General features: G+C 40.1%; 1 protein-coding gene across 3 annotated transcripts in view; it reads left to right on the forward strand.

Annotated features, from left to right (window-relative positions):
* GCNT1 (glucosaminyl (N-acetyl) transferase 1) overlaps positions 1-15,987 on the forward strand; it is a 37,324-nt gene that overhangs the window by 16,626 nt on the left and 4,711 nt on the right. The gene's annotated exons all lie outside the window — the stretch shown is intronic.

The following is a 15,987-nucleotide window of genomic DNA, read 5'->3' on the forward strand; positions in this document are numbered from 1 at the left end:
TTCTCTTTCTTTATGACCACATTTCTGTTAATATTGGATCAGAGTCCATCCCACCCCCACAACCTAGTAACAGCCCCAGAGCTGGTGTTTCTAGCAGGACTAGGTGCCCTCCAGAGTTCCTTTCTGCTCTATGGTAGATGCTTTGTTCCAAAAATAACTAACTATACTGATCAAGCCTCTAAATTCTCCCAGAAGGCTCAGCAAATACCCATTGTGTGAATTCCTTGGTATTGGGAGATGTGTTATTTATGACTGTTTTAACCCCAGAACCTAGGATTCTGTTTTGTACAATAGATGCTTGGTGTGGAATTAAATTGGGTATATACAGGTATTTGTTAGTAAACTTGAAATACAGTTTCTGATTTGGGGCGTCTGAAAAAGTTACATTTAAACATGAATTGACGATCTGAACAAAGTCCAGACAAGAAAAAATATAAATAATAATGAATCAGTTGGTTAGAGCACTGTCCTGATATACCAAGGTTGTGGGTTCGATCCCTGGTCAGGGCACATACAAGAAGCAATCAATTAATGCATAACTTATTTTTTAAAACATGTTTTTATTGATTTTCAGAGAGAGATGAAGGGAGAGGGATAGAGAGATAGAAACACCAATGAGAAACATTATCAATTGGCTGCCTCTTGCATGCCCCCTTCTGGGAGATCAAGCCCTCAACCTGGGCATGTGCCCTGACTGGGAATTGAACCACCATCTCTGGTTCAGCCACCGAGTCACACTGGCCAGGCTCCATGTTTCTTTCTCTTTCTCCCTGTCTTTCCTCTTTCTCTAAAATCAATCAATAATAATAAGGAATAAATTGCTAATGTTCCTTTGGACTCCTTATGTGACAAATACAGTGTAACCACATTACACATTGGCTCACTTATTTTTTATGAAAACAGCGGTATGTATGATCCCTACCCCAATTACAACCCCTAAATTGATTAATTAACTTTTTAACCAGTAAAGAAGCTGAAGCTTGGAGAGAGGTCTGAGTTTGTGGATGTGGGGCCAGTTTTTGACCTGGGCAGTCTGGCTCCAGAGCTGAAATCATTGCTACCAAACCCTCCTTCCTCTTACATGTAAGCATTCTCAAGAGAAAATATCGAGCCACTGGTAAAAACAAAACACAGACTGAAACCTCAGTGATGTGCCATTTTACTGTTGCAATATTGATGAAAATAATTATACAAGTATATGCATATGTAGTATGTAATTAAGGTAATTATACACTAAATGTAGAGGAGATGGTACTCAAACATTATTGGTGGCAGTATAAGAATAGTCCATTTGGAAGGCAATCAAGAGCCTAGAAATTTAGAGGTTTTGATCCAAGAATCCCTTTCCTGGGAATTCCAAGGAAATCCTTTAAAAAGACAAAAGAAAACAAAGCTAAAAGTGTTCATAGCTCACGTTTATGACAATATAATTTGGAAATACCCTTAATATCCAACCATGAGCCTAAACCGGTTTGGCTCAGTGGGTAGAGCATCGGCCTGCGGACTGAAAGGTCCCGGGTTCGATTCCGGTCGAGGGCATGTACCTTGGTTGCGGGCACATCCCCAGTAGGGGGTGTGCAGGAGGCAGCTGATCGATGTTTCTCTCTCATCAATGTTCCTAACTCTCTATCCCTCTCTCTTCCTCTCTGTGAAAAATTAATAATATATATATATATATATATATATATATGTATATATATATATATATATCTCCAACCATGAGGCACAAACTAATTGTGGCAAAAGAAAAAAAAGACGACATTTTGATATTGATTAAATGGAAAAGGGAAAATAGAAAACCGAATCCCTGCTGCTGTTATACCTGAGCACAAATGTAAGTCAGCAGTGTCCCTGGGTAGACATCAGCAGGGCACATGGAAATGATGTGGGGCTGTAAGTGGCTTTTCGTTTGTTTGGAAATAATCTGTAAGGCTTTGCAAACATATTTAACTGGAGCTTATGTTGGAACATCGGGGCCATTTTTATCTCAATTTGCAATTTAAAAGAATTCCTGAAGTGAAAATTAAAAATGCACACAGTACGGAAATGTTTGAATAAATACCTGCTCCCTCCCCCACCAAATAAAAAGGTCACTAGATAGTTTTGGGGGTGTGCTTCTCAGATTTTTCCAGTGCACACTTACAGTTGGCTTGGAGGCTTGTTCTGTTCCGTACAGACTGAAATACTGCTCATCTCTGAATGCCGTTTCATCTCAAGAACCTTTTTTTCATGTCATGACACAGAGAATTCCTTCATTCTTGGCTTTGGCAATTATATTAAATTCAGTCAGTATGCTTAAGTGTAGTTTAGATAAGATGAAAATGATGAAGTTGGCCTCTCAAGTGACGCTTCTTAAAGGTAACATTCAGAGCTCAGATCACCAATGGTTCTCTGAGAGCTGAAGTGGTTGCTGTGATGTATTTCAGGGCTGAGGCCTTCGGGAGAGGGTCATATTTATACCCTCAGGAAAATTTAGAAGGTGCTGAGGCTCCTTGAAAGGTTACGAGGTAGGTGAGGTCTAACTCAAAGGTGTTAATAACCGGGCCCAGTGTTGTTCTTGGCCAGAAAGTGAGACTGCTCTGCTGCCTCTGTCCCCTGGAGAGCCAGCCCTGGGTCGAACTCCACCCTACTTCTTTCCTGCTGGTAAACTGGAGCAAATGACCCTTTTCCAAGCAGCTAAAGCCTCAGTTTCTCAGCTTCTCTACTAAGTGAGAATGAAAGTATCTACTCACAGGGTTGTGTGAAGTAAAGAGAAAATGTATAAAAAACGCTTGGCAAAATACATGCTGACTACTAACATTCACAATTTCCTTAATTTTGAGATAACGTTGATTATAACAGCACCATCAATTTAAAAAAAAAATTATTGATTTCAGGGAGGAAGAGACAGAAACATTAGCTCGAGAATCATTGTTTGGCTGCCTTCTGCGCGCCCCCCAGTTGGGGATTGAGCCTGCAACCTGGGCATGTGCCCCGACTGGGAATCAAACCATGACCTCCTTCCTGGTTCATAGGTCCATACTCAACCATTGAGCCACACTGGCTGGGCTGCACCATCAATTTAATATCATCTTTAAGAAAATAGAAACACCACATAGTAATGAGCACATATTGTATCAGTGCATTAAATACCTATCAATTAAAAAAAATGTCAATGCAAGAAAAAATTACATTCTCCAATGTGGGGAGGAAGAAATATTCTTCAACCCTTCTGGGGTCTTCCTTGCTGGTCTAATAATTAAATAGAGGACAGATTAACAAGAGAAAATGAACAAATTTCATTACATATGTACGTATGGGAAACCCACACACACATGAGAGTTAGAGACCCCACGTTCACAAGAGGTTCAAAGACAGGGAAAATGCGATTATGGCATTCTGAGCTAAGGATGAGGTGGGGCACTTTGGAGTTTTAGGGAGGAGGAAGAGGAGCAGATGGTCAGCAATTACTTGTTGGCCCTGCCCTCTATATAGTTCTAAAACGTTATCTCTGGTGATAATTCTTATTATGGGCGAGTCCCTTAATTGAAATTCTTTAAAAGAGAGGTAAACATTTTCAGGAGCTGGTGGCATCTCCATTGCCTTCAGCACATTCCACAGTAGTACATCTTGGGGATGCCTGTTCTGAGCTCCTCATAGATTTGTGGAAATACAGTCTGATTAGTATTTTTGTCTTGAGCAGGACTTCATATCATCCTCCACTCTCTTGACACGGTCCAGGCAGCACTCAGCCTCCCCTGTCCCTGCCCAGGGCCCCTCTGCTGAGTTAATAGCAAAGTGCTTTGTCACTCAAGAGTTAGGGAATCTTTAGCTGAATCCAACCGCTTTTGTGCACAGATGTGGAGACCAAAGTGCAAAAAGGTAAGATCAATCACGAAGACAGGATGAGAGCCACCCAGTAGGAGGCCGGTCACTTTGGGTTTCTTTATGGATATCCTGAAAGACCCAACACGGAGCCCTTTGAATCCATGGTTCAGTCCCGGACACACTATAATTTGCAGCATTTAAGTACTGTGCTTTAGTTTCCTTATCTGGAAAAGACTATGAGCCAGAAGGCACATTTAGCAAAAAGCATCCAAGATACTTCCCTACATTTTGGGGAAAGAAGGGAGTATTTTTTTAAGTCCTTACCATTGAATAAGCCTGGGCTGGGACAGTGTGAGTAGAGGGAGCAGTGTGAGTAGAGGGAGGAGGGTAAGAAGCCTAAGACTAGACCCCCATTACTAGGAGCTCATCAAGCACATGCATGAGTTTGTGATAAATACAGTACTGTAAATGTATTCTCCTTATGCTTTTAATAACCTTTTCTCTAGCTTACTTTATTATAAGAATATAGTAGATAATACATACACCATACAAAATGAGTGTTAATTGACTGCTTATCCTACCTGCGAGGCTTCCAGTCAATAGTGGGCTATTAGTAGTTAAGTTTATGCGGAGTCAAAAGTTATACAGGGATTTTCAATTATGTGGCCCTAACCCCTGCATTGTTCAACAGTCAACTGCACTCACTTCTGGTTTTTCACACTCTGGTTTGCTGGGTGGCTTCCAATAGTAAATGATGTTGGATTTCAAAGAAGGGGCCATCATTGTGGTCAGGAGAAGGGACCACAGACAAGAGGTTGAGCTGGATTTTAACATGTTGAAGGAAGTCAGGCAAAAAGAGCACTTCTCTTTCTTGATAATGGTTAGCCTTATATTTTGTTATATAAAATGAGAATATTCCCTCTGACAATCACTTTATAGCAAGCCAGTATCTAAACACATGATATGACCTGGAATTTCAAGAACTTCCTACAAAAATAAAAGGGAGTCTAGATTTTGAATTTAGAATTTCTGGGACCTGGAAGCATTTAGGAGGCTACAGTACTTAAAATTGGATTGTTCAGAAAAACCAGGTGGGACAGAAGCAGACGTCTCTGCTAAAGAATTGTTCCTCACTTGCGGCCTTGCCAACCATGTAACCTCTGGGCCCTAGTGTCCTCATCTTTAAATTTAAGAGTGGACCACATGAACTTTAACAGTACCTTTCCGAGGTAAAATATTGTTTCCATCAAATTATGGTGCTCTATTCTGTATTATAAACTTCCTAATATTAGATTACAATTTCATTAAAAAAAAGAGAGAGAAAAAAAAGTCTATTACTCTTCAGTCTGTAATTTTAAAGTAAACAATGAGATCTTTATAGTCATTTTTGGTCTGCAGTAGTAATGAGGTTGAAGACTCCTTTAAAAAAAAACAACTATCTGTGTGTGTGTGTGTGTGTGTGTGTGTGTGCACAAATAGATGAATTTCTGTTCAAGCCTATCAAACCCAGCCTCTGTAAATGAACTTGACTGCCCTAGAGGCCAGGTTTTTTTCCCCATCCCCAAAGTTGGGTTAGCCTTTACTCATATTTTAAGGAAATGGAATAAAGCCATGTAGACAGGAGGAAACTTACTGGTCTTTGAGAGAGAACCAGACAGATGATTATTGTTTAGCTACAAATTTGTGTGACACTAAACTCAAAAAGCACCCCCCCCTTTTTTTCAGACAACCTGGTATCACACCTCCCTATACTCTCCTAATATATTTTATTAATATATTTATCTTAAATTAATTTAAAAATCCTCTTCTAGCCCTAGTCAGTTTGGCTCAGTGGATAGGGCATCGGCCTGTGGACCGAAGTGTCCTGGGTTCTATTCTGGTCAAGGGCACGTACCTTGGTTACAGGCTCGATCCCTGGCCCTGGTCAGGGCGTGTGTGGAAGGCAACCAGTCAATGTGTCTCTCTCCACATCAACGTTTTTCTCTCTCTCTGGCTCTCCTCCTCCCTTCGACTCTATCAGTGGAAAAATATCCTCAGGTAAGGATTAACAACAACAAAATAATAAAGCCTCTTCTAAGTAAGTTTGATTGTCTAACTATACTTACCAACTATGAAGGTGTCTAGCAAAGTTGTAAGCCAGCTGCATCTTTTTAAAAGCATAACTAGAGGATTAAGAAAAAAAAAAAAAAAGCCCTCGAGGCTAAAACTGTGTCTCTGATGGAGTCAGGGAAAATTCAGGGGCACTAAGAACATTCACACTGCTGTGCAACTATCCCCGCTATCCATTCCCAGAACTTTTTACCATCCTCAACAGAAACTCATTACACTCATTAAACCCATTAAACGATAACGTCTCCTTCCCCAGCTCCTGGTAACCTCGATTACACTATCTGTTTCTATGAATTTGATTGCTCTAGGTACTCAGGGGGTGAGTATCTAGAATCGCACAGTATTTGTGTTTTTGTGACTGGCTTATTTCACTTGGCATAATGCCTTCAGTTATTCATGTTGTAGCATGAATCAGGATTTTATTCCTTTTTAAGGATGAATCGTATGTGTACACCACACTTAATTCTGATATTTCAGTACAATTATGGCATTCTTTGACTTTCAAGGGAGTGCATAAAACTTGTATGGATAAATCCATATGTATTTCTAGCACTGAATGTTATTTTAAATAGAAGTTGGATGAAGAATACTGAGAAAGCACTGGTACTAATGATAGTGGGATTAGTGTGACTTTTTTTCCCCCTCTGGAAACCACAAATATTAAGTTTCAAGGAGATACAACCATTGAATCCTGTTTGAATTGAGCTGCTCTAGCCCTGCATTTCCTCATTTCCATCTGTGCCTTAGTACTGAGCCAGGGCCAGTGTCTTCTTCAAGCCCTGCTCCTTCAGCCTCAGGCCCCTCTCTGATGACAGACAACTGGAGGGGAAAAGAGAGGTCCTGGGAAGGAGAGGCCCTCACAAGTTCACTCGAATGCATGTGTCTGGTCCTGCTGGTGCCTCCACACCAATGCATTATCTCTAAGTTCTTGGGAAAATGAGTAACTCAAACCGGTTATTGGGTCTTCTTTCACCCTTTCAAGCGATCATTGGGTATTTAAAGAATGAAGAAAGAGCCTTGGTCTTTAGTCTCAAACATTCAAAGTGTGTGTGTGTGTGTGTGTGTGTGTGTGTGTGTGTGTGTGTAAGGGGTGGACAAGGAAAAGGCATTCAGAGGATAAGCAACAAATCAAGTCTAGTCTATGTGGTTTCTGTGTCCTTACTGTTTACCTTGCACTTACAAAGGGATTTCCAGAATAGTGTCTTGGTCCTTCCCACTTTCCTCTTTCTGGGGATGTCTGAGCATTTTCATTATTTCTGAACAATGTTTCACTTTATGAACGAGGAGGCATCCTAGGGGAGGACATAGTCCTGGAGGCAGGCAACCACTGCACTTGCCTCTGCACAGAACTTTTTTTACAGCCTCCCAGGCTGTTTCTCAGATGAGCTCTTATTATAGGTGAGCATTTTAATCATTTTTTAAATTTATTTATAGAAGCGATTTATTTGAATAACTATTACAACATGAAAAAAACTACATAAAATCTTAATTTCCACTCATACAGTGGTAAATTTTATATAATGCATAATAAAAACTTTTAAAATCCAGAATGCACAAAGTACTGCACAATTTGGTCACTAAGTCATTAGTTGATAAGCAAACCTTACAGAATAGCTTCATGTCAGCCAAGGCCACAAACACTGTGTACAACATATTTGAACTGACAGATGTCAACATGTTAAAAATACAGCTTCAGCATTGGGGATGCTTATCACTCTTCTGATTTCTTTTCTGAAATCTTGCTCTTGTCTCCACAGTGCTTAGAAATATATTCACTGTTGTGGTTCATGGTATTGAGAAACAGACTTAGTGCTACAATACAATGGGAAAGGAGGTCTTTGGGTTATGGAACATGAGTGGCAACATTATCTGTAATTATTTTACTCATCTTCCTCTTGTTTTTAAAATTGCTTTTGCTGCACATCACAATCTCATTTCCCTTTCAGACTTCCTTTACTTCAAGCTTCCACTTTCTAAGCAAGCACAGAAAGTAGTGAATGCATTTCTCTCCTATTTCCTACCCCGTTTAAGAAGATTTGGGTCAGTTGTAATTGAGGAAGTCTTCTTGGGTCCTTTCTTTTCCTCTGGATGGACTTACAGCCTTCCACTCTGTGGTGTATTTTTGTTGTTGTTTATTGACTTGAGAGAATAGAGAGGAAGGGAGAAAGGAGGGCAGAGAAAGAGATATCAAATTGTTGTTCTACTTATTTATGTATTCATTGGTTGCTTCTTTTTTGTGCCCTGACCAGGGATTGAACCCGCGACCTTGGTGTATCTGGGTGATGCTCTAACCAACTGAGCTACTTGGCCAGGGCAACTGGGGTATATTTTGTATTTCATCTTTCCTGCCAAGTCTGTAGGCAGAAATAGTGGGTTTCAGTTTCTTTCCCAGGCTGTCAGCTACTTATGTCTCTGGTTGTTCCTCCAGGGGAGAAAAACCACCAGAACAGAAAGAAATGAGTACTATTTCCAGCAATGAATGAAATACGAAAGTTAATTACTCAACATTTTGTCCCAAAGTAGTGTAATAAATAAATGAAAAAAATTATCTGGACCTTTTCATGCCATTAATTCAGACATGGAGAACCACTCCCCTCTCCCCCTTTTCTTTCTTTTGCATGTGACCACACAGGTGAAACCTAGTTTAACTTAATTTAATCTAACTTAAAATTAGGTACAGGGTATTAAGAAACAGGAAATTAATATTTAACCAAGTGTATTCAAATTTTTATCATTTTCCTATGTAAGCAGTATAAAAATTACTAGTGCAGTATTAAAATGACCGTTAAAGTGTACAATGCATGTTCTCTAATACAGCAGTAATGTCTAACACAATGCAGCCATCAAGAAAAATGGAGTCCCATCAGAAGAATCAAATATAAAGACATCTGTACTGCTTCAATTTTAAACATTTAAAAAGGTAAAAATGGTCACCTCTAGGACTATGCTGTTCAGTCCTGAAGCCACTAGTCACATGTGGCTATTGAACACTTGAAACATAGCTAGCTTGACTCGGGAAATGGATTCTAGGTTGAAATAGTTTACCCTCCGAATTTTAAGCTCAATTTTGAACTCTTTGTGGCATTCCAAAGAGGACAGATGTTAAATTTTGTTCTATTTTATTAAGCTATTTAAATATAGTTTTCAATGTTGCTGTTAAGAAGCCTAATTCCATTTAAAGTTTTTGTTCCTTTGGATTTATTAGCATCATCTCTTGGAAGCTTGTAATATCTTTTTTTTTCTGGGTGTTCTGGAATATTGCTAGATATTTTCTTGGTTAAGACTGTTTTTAATCAATTGTGGGATGGACACCAGTAGGGCTCTTTCAATCTCATAAAACCTGTGTTCTTCATTTCCATTAATTCTTTCTTTAATGAATTTTTTCCCCTTTGTTTGCTTCTTTCCCTGTGATTTGAATATTAGATCTCCTGTATTAATCCTATAATTTTCCATTTATTTGCCTTTTTGCTCTTCTTTCTTGGAGCTTTAGCAACTTTAATTTCTAATTCTTCAATAGGGTGTTTTCATTTCAGTTATCATATTTCAGATCTCTAAAAACTCATTTTTTTCTCTATTCCTTTTTCATAGCCTTTTGTTCTATTTTCATGGCTGTAATAGTTTCTCTTATGTCTCTGAAGATAATGTAGGATTTGGTTGTTGAAACTTTTCAACTCTTTGCTTGATCCTAATTTCTCCATGTAATAGGATATTTAATGGGTTCAAATTCCTCCCATTGTAGTATATATATGCTCCTTTACAATATGACTTAGCTTCTCTTCCTATCTAGTACCTTGTTTCCTTTTGAATTGTGACTGGTCTAGTGGCTTTCTCTAATAGAATATGACAGGGGAGTTGTGCATTTTCTAGACCTTAGGCCTTACGAGGCTCTGGAGCTGCTGTTTGTTTTCTTGGAATGCTGCCCGGAGGCTGTCTTGTAAAGGAGCTGGTCTAGTCTACTGGAGGATGAGGGGCATCCTAGCTGACATCCAGTACCAGGTGTAGGCGAGCCAGATTGAACCCTCCAATCTAGACAGTCCTCCATCTGCATGCACCTGCCTAGGTGAGCCCAAGTGAAACCAGAAGTACTGCCCAACCAACTCTAAAAGTAGTGAGAAATAGCCCTGGCTGGTGTGGTTCAGTCGGTTGAACATCATCCCATGACCAAAAGGTTGCCTGTTTGATTCCTGGTCAGGGCACATGCCGGCGTAGCGGGGTTGCAATTGGAATGCATATGTACTGAGAAATAAGTCATTAAGGACTGTGGTTGATTGCATAGAAATATTGAACTGATACCCTCCCTACTTTTATGTGTGTGTATTTTTCTGTTTGTTTCCATCTCTTTTGGGTCATGTCATGAGCTATTCTTGGATATCTGGCAGTTCTCTATTTTCTGAGGCATAAGCCTGGAAAGGATAGGCCTGACTGCCAATATTCTGGAACAAGTAAGTTTGACTTAATTCCCCGGTTTTCAGGTCTGTACTCCTGCTCTCAGCTGTGCCTTGTGCCCTCCAGGTCGGAGGTCCTCTGTTTTACATTTTTCAGTCTTCTGCTGGGGCCAGGAAGGGTATTTAATTGGCTTTGATGAATAGGGGAGGGACCTGGGAGTTTTAACTGCTGATTAAGTAGAATTTTTGACCAGACATTAGTTTTTAACTCCACTTTCCCGCTGCTTCCAGAGGAATTGTGCTGCCAACTTCAGAGCCTTTGGAGGAGGGCGGTGATTGTTGTTGGGGAGGAGCGGGTGGAAGCTATAATTTGGGTTTGTACTTTTGTGCTGTAAATTGTAAAGCTTTCCCTGCTTTAGGATTTGGCTTTATGAGGTCGCCAAGCCAGTGACCATTCACCCTTCTAGCTTTCAAAATTTTGATGTGATTTCCTTGATTATATTATTTATGTTTGCGGGGCTTGGGCTTTTTAAAAAAAAATCACTTATCATTTCATCGTGAAACAGATCACTCTCTCTAAATAGGCTACTCCTTGCTGCAAGTGTAGAAAACCAGAAACAACTCTTCTCTGGCATTCAAAGGGAGAGAGGATAAATGTTTAATTTTTAGCAGAGGAACATGGAAAGAGACTTTATTCATTCAGCAATTATCTGTGCCACATTCTGTGCCTGGCTCTGGGATTGTGAGGTTCTGAAGAAGGGACATGGTTTGGGCCATCCTCTCCTTTCATCACACCATCTAGCTTTGGCTGTAACACCTTATTTCATGTAGAAAGCCCCCTTTTTGTGATGGTTACAGAAGACCCCCTATTGCCAATATGTCCTTGGCTGGAGCCCAAGAAAACTCTGGAATGAATTTGGGGAGATAATGGCCTAAACTGTGAAGCCTGGTATTTTTAACCATGGTGCTAAGTTATGAGGAACCCAAGGGCTTTTCCTGGCCAGTCTGGAGGGGCCGGCATGGGGTGTCAGTTTTATTTCAATGGGAGACCTCAGAAATGCCAGGTAGTTCACCACAGGGTCACAAAGGGCAGCAACACTATCCTCCTGGCATGGCAACCCAGTGGATGGGAACAGAGACCGAGTACCCCCAGACAAGGTGAGGCCATGGAGGCCCAGATGGTGGAAAGAACACCACCCTGAATGGCAAGGGATTGTTTTGGTGTCTTAGCTGCTTCCTGCTCTTTCCCTTGACCTGTTTTGGGTGGCATTCGGGCACCCTTACTTGAGTCAGGATCCTCTGAGGTATTTGTGTGGCTTTGGCATTAAGCACAGTAGTGGGTATTTTGCTCCAGTCACAGCACAATAGTCTTTGGAGAGTCAGTGAAATTGAGCCCTGGAACAGTGTTCAGTGGGACTAAAGGCCAACTGACCTAACTTAGACCACACTTCCTGCTGCATCAGGGCAATGGGTCGTGGACCCTGATATAGCCATCCAACTTTGTCTATGCATACCCATGCATACACATAGATGTGTGTGTGCATGCCTATGTAGTTTTTAAAGAAATAATACTTCTACTACTTTAAAAAAATGGTAATTAGGCAATAGGTGGAGAAAATTCTTCTTCTCTCTAATACCTTTGTTTGGACTTAAACCGGAATAACTTCGATGGGAATTGTTGAGAAGAGTTTATTTTTTTATATCTGCCAGCTTTAACTTTCATAAAGGTTAAAGCTAACCCATGCAGAGCCCTTCCTATCTTGCTTCTTGTCTAGGAGCTCAGGCATAATGAGAGGCTGAACAGGAAAATCCTGATTGATTGTCCTTAGAGGTATGCACATATGTAGTCCTATAAATATGTTAAATTCCTCACTTCAGGTTCTGAATATGTTATGTCATACTAACATATAACAAAATATATATTATTCCCTTCTGCCTCCCTCTTCCTGCTTGGCCTTCTTTTTATTATTAAAAAAGGAATTATGAAAAATATAGCCTGAGCCACATGTAGCTCATTTCTTTAAACATTTCTTTCATCTTCTTCTCTGTATAGTGATATTTCTTTAAATTAACTTAAACTAGTAAGTGTGTGATTGTGATGAATATCATCTTTTAGAATTGGTTCATTTTAAAATATAGAGACATGTACTAGTCATGTAGTAGATTTTAATTTTGAAAACCTCTATAGCTTTCATTTTTTTACATTGTAAGGTCTTCTAATGTTTCTTACCTATTCCAAGCTGAAATCTAGATTTGATAATCAGGGGTTTTTGAACGTCTTTTACACATATCTCATATGTTTATCTCTGTGAAAACAATCCTGTACTGACTTGTACTGTTTTCCTCCACTTTGTTTTTTCTGTCTGATGCTCACCAGTTTGAGCTGTTGAAGACGGGAGGTGGTGAAATAAAATTAAAAAGAGGCCTTTCGCTTGGCGCAGCAATTCAAAACATCCCCATGCCCAGTTATGTGATGCAAAATATACAACCCTTTTCTTTCCACACCCATCTTTCCCATTGCTCTGTGCCCCTAATATGGTTTATGAATCTTGATGGGAAAGACAGTATTTACATTATTAAGACTGATGCTCACCCTAGCCAGTCTGGCTTAGTGGATAGAGCATTGGTCTGCAGATTGAAGGGTCCTGGGTTCATTTCTGGTCAAGGGCATGTACCTAGGTTGCAGGCTCTATCCCTGATCCTGGTTGGGGCACGTTTGGGAGGCAACCAATCGATGTGTCTCTCTCACATCAGTGTTTCTTTCTCTCTGTCTCTCCGCCTCCCTCCCACTCTCTCTAAAACAAAACAAAACAAAACACAATGGAAAAATATTCTTGGGTGAGGGTTAACAACAACAACAAAAAGACTGATGTTCTTCAGAGCTAAGCCACGGAGTATAATGTGCTTGTTGTATGCATATAATACATATAATAAATCTTAGTTACCCTCATAATCATAACTAGAATTTACTAATATAGAAAGTAACACCTTAGCCATTCAAACCATAAAATTTTAAATCAGGAAAAGACTAGATTTCTTTGGAGTCAATAGTTATCTCCCCAACCCCCTTCATTTGCTTTGTTTCCAATGTAATTATTACAAATTCACCCCCAAACTCTGCCAGCTGTTTAAGTCAGTGCTCAATGTTTATCTCCATCAGTTTCATCTTCTTGGAGATACTGTTCCCAGGGCCTTCTGCTCTGCTCCAGCCTGCTTGTCTGATGGCCTGCTACACAGCCTTTACTGCCATCCTGGGATTTTCTTTTCTTCTTATGGTAGATGCCCTTTCTGATTCTAATATTTTTCCCCTTTCTTGATTTATACTTTAGTTTTGATGGAGCTCATCCTCCAGGATCTTCCTGAGAAAGGGTACATAAAGTGAAATATTTTGAGACCTTGCCTGTCTTAAAATGTTTTTATTTAACCCTTAATTTATTTAGTAGTTATATGGTTCTAAGAATTCTTATCTGGCATTCAATTGCCTTCAGCACTTTGATGGCATTGCTCCATTATCTGGCTTCTGTGGTTGATTTTTATGAAACATGAAGACATTTTCTGCTTCAAATCCTTTTTATGTGGTTTATTTCCCCCCACCCCCTCTGGAAACCTAATTGAGCCACACCAGCCCGGGTCTTTTCTCATCTATCTGAGAATATTATTAATTTTCTTTTTCCTATGCACGGTCTGTTTCCTTTGAACATTTTTGGGGGATTCCTAATGTAAGCAACATATTTAAGTCTTGACCTTGTTAGATTCCCTAGTAAATAGATTTCTGTATTGGCTTGACTGCCTAAGTTCTAGGGGCTGATAGCTGAAAATAGGGAATGAGATTTCAGTAGTCATTGTCTTTGTCCTTGGGTTCGCTTAGTTCCACTGTTTCCTGTTTGGGAACCCTGCTTTCCTTTCTGCCTGCTGTGCCCCAGCCTGGAGAACCTCTGCAGAAGCTAAATGTTGGCTCTCTGTCAGGTTTTGTGGCAGACACCCAGTTGTTTTGTAAACAGCTGCCAGTCACTACTCTTAAAACACACACACACACACACACACACACACACACACACACACACACAACACCACACACACAACACTCCCGATCCCCACTGATATCTGCGCCAACATTTCCCTGAACCTTTTGAAGATCCTGTAGCATAAACAGAGCTGGTTCTTTCTTTCCTTGCTGTTAAGCCTGAGATTCTCGGGTCTGTTTAATCAGTTGCCTTTCATCCATCTGCTTCTCAGATTTTACTTGCTGCCTCTTCTCTCACTTTTCCAAAGTCATTTTGTCTGTCCTCCCACTCCAGTGAGTACTCAACTACACACCCTAATGCTGACTGATTGGAGCTGGCCACTTTATATTAGAACACTTCTAGGGACCATAGTTACCTCAGGTGCATTTGATACTTTTCCTTCTCGTCTCCTTCCTGGATTAACTTTCCTTGTTACTAGCATTATAAAAAAGCAGAGTTTACTTTCAGTATTTATAGAACTTAAGTATTCTTGTGCTGCTTGGTTTTAATTTCAAAAAGCCACGCATTAAGAACCATTGCCTTTAGGTACTGGTTTCCCTTCTCTTCTTTGTTTGGTGAAATTATTTTCTTCCGGCCCTAACCGGTTTGGCTCAGTGGTAGAGCGTCGGCCTGTGGACTCAAGGGCCCCAGGTTTGATTCTGGTCAAGGGCATGTACCTTGGTTGCGGGCACATCCCCTGTAGGGAGTGTGCAGGAGGCAGCTGATGGATGTTTCTCTCTCATCGATGTTTCTAACTCTATCCCTCTCCCTCTCCTTCTCTCTTCCTCTCTGTGAAAAATCAATAAAATATATTTAAAAAAATTATTTTCTTCAGCCATTTCTTTCTTCTTAGGTTGTGTTTTTCTACTTAAAAAATACTCATGGCAGGATTCACAAGGAGGTCTTCTCTTTCAGGAGAGGCATGGGTGTTCTAGTGAAGGGTTTTCTCCAGGACACTCACTATGATAGTTGCCAAGTCCTGAAGTAGACTGTTGGTGAGGAAGACTTGGTGTGTGTATTTTTCTTACTCTTTCAGAATTTATGAGCTTTTGTATTTAGAGTGGTTCTTATTCTTCAGTCATTGGCCTCATCCCATATTCTTCAAGGGATCTATGTCCTTTTATGAAATCAATGTGAGAGAGAAACATCAATCGGTTGCTTCCTGCACACACCCTGACCAGGGATTGAGCCTTCAATCTGGGCATGTGCCCTGACTGGGAATCGAACCAGTGACCTTACAGTGCACAGGGTGACACTTAACCAACTGAGCCACACCAGCCAAGGCCAGTTATCGTACTTACAATTCCAGACTTCCATTGGTTCTTTTTTAATAATTTCTATCTTTTTATTGAAATTCTCAATTTGGTTAAATATTATTCTCATACTTTCTTTTAGTTTTTTTTTTTTTTTAATTCTCTGAACATATTTATAATAAACAACTTAAAGTCTTTCATCTGTCCAACCTCTGGGCTTCCTAAGGGACAGGTTTTATTACTGCTTTTTTCTTGTGTGGCCAGAGTTTATGTTTCTTTCTTTTTTTAAAATATATTTTTATTGATTTCAGAGAGGAAGGGAGAAGGAAAGATAGAAACATCAATAATGAGAGAGAATCATTGACTGACTGCCTCCTGCACTCTCCCTACTGGGGATTGAGCTCGCAACCCCGGGCATGTGCCCTTGAC

Source organism: Eptesicus fuscus, chromosome 15 (assembly GCF_027574615.1).
Source record: "Eptesicus fuscus isolate TK198812 chromosome 15, DD_ASM_mEF_20220401, whole genome shotgun sequence".
Lineage (NCBI taxonomy): Eukaryota > Metazoa > Chordata > Mammalia > Chiroptera > Vespertilionidae > Eptesicus > Eptesicus fuscus.